Source organism: Delphinus delphis, chromosome 17 (assembly GCF_949987515.2).
Source record: "Delphinus delphis chromosome 17, mDelDel1.2, whole genome shotgun sequence".
NCBI classification, from domain to species: domain Eukaryota; kingdom Metazoa; phylum Chordata; class Mammalia; order Artiodactyla; family Delphinidae; genus Delphinus; species Delphinus delphis.
The window spans coordinates 21,636,250-21,643,465 of NC_082699.1; the positions used below are offsets into that span (position 1 = coordinate 21,636,250).

At 33.9% G+C, this 7,216-nt stretch overlaps 1 pseudogene; it reads left to right on the top strand.

Annotated features, from left to right (window-relative positions):
* Nucleotides 1–2,054: 2,054 nt before the first annotated feature.
* Nucleotides 2,055–6,978, top strand: LOC132440213 (glutaredoxin-2, mitochondrial pseudogene; annotated as a pseudogene).
* The last annotated feature ends 238 nt before the right edge of the window (nt 6,979–7,216 follow it).

A 7,216-nucleotide genomic window follows, 5' to 3' on the forward strand; every position in this document is an offset into this window, starting at 1 on the left:
AACTCTCAACCACTGCACCACCAGGGAAGCCCTACTGCATGTTTTTTAACCAATACTTTTAAGTAATTTTTTTTTTTTTTTTTTTTGTGGTATGCAGGTCTCTCACTGTTGTGGCCTCTCCCATTGCAGAGCACAGGATCTGGATGTGCAGGCCCAGCAGCCATGGTTCATGGGCCCAGCCGCTCCATGGCATGTGAGATTCTCCCGGACCAGGGCACAAACCCATGTCCCCTGCGTCGCAGGCGGACTCTCAACCCCTGTGCCACCAGGGAAGCCCAAGTAACATTTTTTTTGAAGAATTTATTCCCTTTTCTTTGAGCCTCCAAATATCACACACATGACACAAGGTGCTTAACAATAAATTGTTTACTAGAATTTACTGCTGTTACTCAAATTTATTTTAGCCAAAATAATGGAAACTGTGAACTAATACCTGCACAAACATATTAAGATTAATGAAAAGAAAAAAGTTCTGTTAGAAATGTTTCTGCATTCAAAAGGCAAAAACATATTTCACAATAAATTTAATGGTAAAGTAGTAAATACCCCTTATTTTATTTTCTACTTCATTTGTACAACAAAATTCAATATTCAGTATATTCAATATCTATTTATGTTCTTGCTACTTTTCTTTATCTAAGATTGCTTGCGATAGCTGTTTGGGAAGAAATTGATTAGAAAAAAACTATATGTATGTATATATAATTTTCATCTTTCAGTCTTGTGTGTGTGTGTGTGTGTTTGTGTGTGTGTGTATGTATGTGTGTTCATATAACATCCAGGGTTTTTCATTGTATTTATTGGAAAGAACAGAAACAAGTGTTGGTCTACTCCATCTCATCTTTGAGTGGGAGATTTTGAAAGAAGAAAATGTTCTGAATTGCCAATAAAAATATCCAATACAGATCTCAGCAAACATATATGAACATCTCCCCAGTGTTGTGTATGTCAACATTGAATAACCAGCTCTCTGGGATAAAAATTTTTGAGTCTGAGGAACAGAAAGAAAAAAGGTTGAAGACAAGTTAACAGAGTCTAAGGGGCCACTGGGACACCATCAATGGACCAACATATATATTGTGGGAGTCACAGAAGGAGAAGAAAAAAAGAGGAGGAGACAGTATTTGAAAAAAATGGCTTAAAATTTCCCAAATTTGATGAAATATATAAATATAAACTTCTAAGAAACTCTACGTATTCCAAATATGGTGAACTCAGAGATGTGCACAAAGACACATAATCAAACATTCAAAAGACAAAGACAAAGAGAGAATCCTGAGAGCAGTCAGATGGAGGTGACTCATCACATATGAAGAATCCTCAATGAAATTATTAACAGGTTTCTTATCACAACATTTGGAGTCCAGAAGTCAGGAGGCTTATATATTTAAAGTGATAAAAGAGAAAAATTGTTAACCAAGAATCCTATACTCAGCAAAACTGTCCTTCAAAGGTGAGGCAGAAATTAAGACATTCTTAGACAACAAAAGCTGAAGAAGTTTGTTACCACTAGACCTGCCCTTGAGCAAGAAATGCTCAACGGAGTCCTGCAGGGGTGAAATGAAAGGACACAAGGCAGCAACACAAAATCACATGTAGAAATAAAAAACTCACCAAATGTAAACATGTGGACAATTACAAAAGCCAACATTATTGTAGCAATGGTTTGTAAGTCTATTTATATTTTTCTATAGGACTCAAGAGATGAAAACATTTTTAAAAATTATTGCTCTAAAAGTTAGCACTATTATAACTGTGGTTTACAACTTAATGCTTTGTTTGAAACATAATTTTAGACTCTAATGCATTTAAAAGAATTATTAATTAGTGTTTTAGTGTATGCTATGTATAAAGATGTTATTTTGTGACCTCAACAACCAAAAGGGGTGAGGACAGTGCAGTAAGTGGGCAGAATTTTTGCATGTTATTGAATTTAAACTGGTAAAAATTCAAATCAAGACCATGTGTTGGTGCCATGCAGATTTGGTGGGGACAAAGCTAGAGTGGTTTCAGTAGGCCATCTTGGTTGGGCAGCAGGAGCTTCTGCCTTTGGGATGGGGAATAGCACATCATCATCTTTGGGGAACTCAGCAACTGCTCCTGTGAATCAGACCCAAGAAACAATTTCTGATAACTGGGTGATGATTGCCTCAAAAACATCCTTTTCTTACAGTACAATGGCAAACATACTTTCCCATGACATGAATGTTAACTATAAAGTGGTGGAATTGGACATGCTTGAATATAGAAGCCAGTTGGAAGATATTCTTTACAAAATACACCAGTGAAAGAAGTGTGCCAAGAATATTTGTCAGTGGAACTTTTATTGGAGGTGCAACTGACACTCATAGGCTTCACAAAGAAGGTAAATTGCTTCCACTCTTACATCAGTGTATTTTTTACAAAGTATGAGGAAAGAATTTTAGTGATATGTGCTCATAACTTTGATACTAAAATGTCAGCTATATAAAGTGATAATGCCTGATAGTGTATTTTAAATATTTGAAAGTTTTAAATTGGAAAATTATCTCTATGAAAAAGTCATAATGAACAATAAATCACTGTGAAAAACTCAGAAATTCAAATTAGTGTTATAATTTTAAAATTATAAATGTAATCCTCATGGTAACCATAAAGAAATAGATAAATAACATACACAAAAATAAAAGAGAAGAGAATTAAAATATTCCACTACAAATAATGAACAAAACTCAAAGGAAAAGACCAATGCAGGGAATGAGGGATAATAAAGCTGTAAAGCATGTAGAAAACAAATAGCAAAATAGAAGTTTCTTGCTTATCAGTAGTTACTTTAAGTGTAAATGGAAGAAATATTCCAATCAAAAGACAGAGGTTGGCAGAATAGCTAAACACACATTATCCAAGTACATGCTGTCTACAAGAGATCCACGTCAGATCCAAAGAAAGACAAATAGACCAAAAGTGAGAAAATAGAAAAAAATATCTCATGCAAATAGTAACCTAAAGAGAATATGGTAGCTATACTAGTATTAGAAAAAGTAGACTTTAAATCAAAAGAGTTTACAAGAGACAAAGAATAACATTATATATTATTAAAAGATTTAATACAGCAGAAACAACAATTATAAATATTTATTTACAGACAATAAGAAACCGTCAAAATATAGGAAGTAAAAATTGACAGAATTGAAGAAGTAGTTCTATAATAATAGTTGAAGACATTAATAACTCACTATCAATAATGGTAGATAAACCAGACAGAAAAAAGTAAGAAAATAGAGGACTTTAACAACACATTAAATTAACTATATCTAACAGACACATATAGAACACTCTACCTAATAACAACAGCATACACATTCTTCTCAGGTGCACATGGGATATTTTCCAGGAAAAAGCATATATTAGGTCATAAAGTGAGTCTTAAGAGATTTTAAAAGTTAGTTTTCATACAAAATATATTCTCCAATCCAATGGGATAAAGTTAGAAATCAATAACAGAAGGAAAACTAGAAATTTAACAAAATATGAAAATTAAACAATACTTTCTTAACAAATAGATCAAAGAAAAAATCATCAGGGAAATTAGAAAATACTTAGAGATGAATGAAAATTAAAACACAACTAACAAAACTTACAAGATGCAGTGAAAGTAGTGCTAAGGGGAAATACATGGCTATACAAGATAACATTAGAAGAAGCAAGAAAGATCTCAAATCAAAAAGATAATTTTAAAACTTAAGAAATTAGAAAAAAAAAAGAGCAAACTAAACCCAAAGCTAGTAGAAGGAAATAAATAATAAAGATTAGAGCAGAGATAAATGAAATAAAAAATAGAATAAAATAGAACATAATCAATGAAACCAAAAGCTAGTTCTTCAAAAAGATCAACAAAATTAACAAACGTTTAGCAAGATTAAATATGAAAAAAGAAAGAGAAGATTCAAATTACTAAAATCAGAAATAAAAGTGGAGCAAGTCCCGGAAGCCCACATTCCGACCCTGACAAATATTCCTCCGGTCACACAGGTCACAGTCCTGAGCCCCGCTCCCATCAAAGCCTCCTCTGGCCATGTGGGTCAGTGGACCCAAGCACCACCCACCTCCAAAGCTTCTTCTGGGTGTGCTGGACTCTGCAACCATGCCAGTGGAAGTCCACACCCCAGCTGGCCTGCGCAGGTACCTGTGTTCTGGGCCAGCTTCAGGAGCAGACACTGCTGAGAGGAACATATGCAGGGGTGGGGCTGACAAAGTGGTTCAGAGACCTACCTAGAGGTTTTGGAGGGTATATTGGGGAGGTGGAGATTCGCTGTAGCTCACTATGGGGGCAAGGATACTGATAGTGGAGGCACCAGGGAATTTTTTAATTTATTTAATTAATTAATTAATTAAACTTTTTTTCTTTTAATTTTTTTACATTGTTGTTCTGTTTTGTAGTTTCATCTTCTTTTTTCCAATTTATTTTTTATTTTACTAATTTTATTTTATCTCATTTTTTATTCTTTGTTATTGTTCTGCTCTCTTTTGCTTGTTGTCTTTTTCTGTTTGTCTTGTTTATTTGTTGGTTTGTTTTTTCAATATTTTTGTTTTGTTATCTTCTTTTTTATTTTATTTACTTTTTTTTTCTTTTTGTCATTTTTCAGTGTCTTCAGTTCATTTAGCTTTTCTTTTAGTTTAGTTTAGTTTTGTTTTGTTTTCTGTTTAGGTTAGTTTTGTTTTTATTTTTGGTTTCAGTTTTTGGGCTCTCTTGTTTGGGTGTCTTCTTGTTTCTGGCTTTCCTTGTGTTTTGTTGTTATTGTTGTTTGCTTGTCAATTTGTTTTTTGTTTGCTTGTATTTGTTTTTGTTATTTGTCTTGGGTTTTATTTGTTTATTTGTTTTCTTTTCTTTGTGTGTGTGTATTTGTTTTTGTTCAGTTTGGTTTTTATTATCTGCCTTGGGCTTCCTTTTTCTTTTTTTTTTTTTTTCCTGAGCCATGTGGTTTGCAGGGTCTTGCTTCGCAGACCAGGTGTCAGGTCTGAGTCCCTGTTGTGGGAGCACCAAATCTAAGCCACTGGACTACCAGAGAAATTCATGTCCCAGGAAATATTATTAATCAGTGTGAGTTCTCATGGAAGTCCTCATCACGGCAACAAGACCCAGCTCCAACCAACTGCCTGCAAGCTCCAGTGCTGAACTTCTCAGGCCAAAGAAAAAGCAAGACAGGAACACATCTGCACCCATCAACAAAAATAAGAAGACAAAGAAATATGTTACAGATGAAGGAGCAAGGTAAAATCCTACAAGACCAAATAAATGAAGAGGAAATAGGCAATCTACCTGAAAAAGAATTTGGAGTAATGATAGTACACATGATCCAAAATCTCAGAAATAGAATGGAGGCATGGATTAAGAAAATACAAGAAATTTTTATCAAGGGACTAGAAGAACTAAAGAACAAACAAACAGTGGTGAACAACACAATAAATGAAATGAAAAATCTACTAGAAGGAATCAATAGCAAAATAACTGAGGCAGAAGAACGAATAAGTGAGCTGGAAGATAGAATGGTAGAAATAACTGCCAAGAGCAGAATAAAGAGAAAAGAATGAAAAGAAATGAGGACAGTGTCAGAGACCTCTGGGACAACATTAAATGCCTTAATGTTCTAATTATAGGGATATCAGAAGAAGAGAAAGAGAAAGTGTCTGAAAAAATATTTGAAGAGATTATAGTCAAAAACTTCCCTAACACAGGAAAGTAAATAGCTACCCAAGTGCAGGAAGTGCAGAGACTCCCATACAGGATTAACCCAAGGAGAAACATGTGAAGACCTATATTAATCAAGCTAACAAAAATTAAATTCAAAGAAAAAATATTAAAAGCAACAAAGGAAAAACAACAAATAATATACAAGGGAATCGCCATAAGGTTATCAGCTGATTTTTCATCAGAAACTGCACAGGCCAGCAGGGAGTGGCAGGATAGATTTAAAGTGATGAGAAGGAAAAACCTACAGCCAAGATTATTCTACCCAGCAAGGATATCTTTCATATTCAATGGAGAAATCAAAAGCTTTACAGACAAGCAAAAGCTAAAAGAAATCAGCACCAACACACCAGCCCTACAACAAATGCTAAAAGAACTTCTCTAGGTGAGAAACACAACAGAAGAAAAAGATCTAAAAAATAAACCCAAAACAATTAAGAAAATGGTAATAGGAACATACATATATATAATTACCTTAAATGTAAATGGATTAAATGCTCTAACCAAAAGACACAGACTGGCTGAATGGATATTAAAAAAAAAAAACACACACACATATATATGGTGTCTACAAGAGACTGACTTCAGACCTAAGGACACATACAGACTGAAAGTGAGGGGGTGGAAACATATTCCATGCAAATGGAAATCAAAAAAAACCCAGAGATGCAATATTCATGTCAGACAAAATGGACTTCAAAATAAAGACTGTTACAGGAGACAAGGAAGAATGCTACAAAATGATCAAGGGATGAATTCAAGAAGAAGATATAACAATTGTAAATATTTATGCACCCACCATAGGAGCACCTCAATACATAAGGCAAATGTTAACAGCTAAAAAAGGGAAAATCAACCATAACAAAAAAATAGTGGGGGACTTTAGTACTTCACTTACACCAAAGGAAAGATCATCCAGACAGAAAATTAATAAAGGAACACAAGATTTAAATGACACATAGGCCAGATCGATTTAATTGATGTTTATAGGACATTTCATCCAAAAACAGCAGATTACACTTTCTTCTCAAGTTCACATGGAATATTCTCCAAGATAGATCACTTCTTCAGTCACAAATCAAGCTTCCATAAATTTAAGAAAATTGTTATCATATCAAGCATCTTTTCCGACCACAACACTCTGAGATTAGAAATGAATTACAGGGGAAAAAAAACGTAAAAAACACAAACACATGGAGGCTAAACAGTATGTTACTAAATAAACAAGAGGTCACTGAAAAAAATCAAAGAGGAAATCAAAAAATACCTAGAGAAAAATCACAATGAAAACATGATGATCCAAAACTTATGAGATGCAGCAAAAGCAGGTCTAAGAGGGATGTTTGTAGCAATACAATCCTACCTCAAGAAACAAGAAAAATCTCAAATAAACAACCTAACCTTACATCAAAAGGAACTAGAGAAAGAAGAACAAACAAAACCCAAAGTTAGTAGAAGGAAAGAAATAATAAACATCAGAGCAGAAAT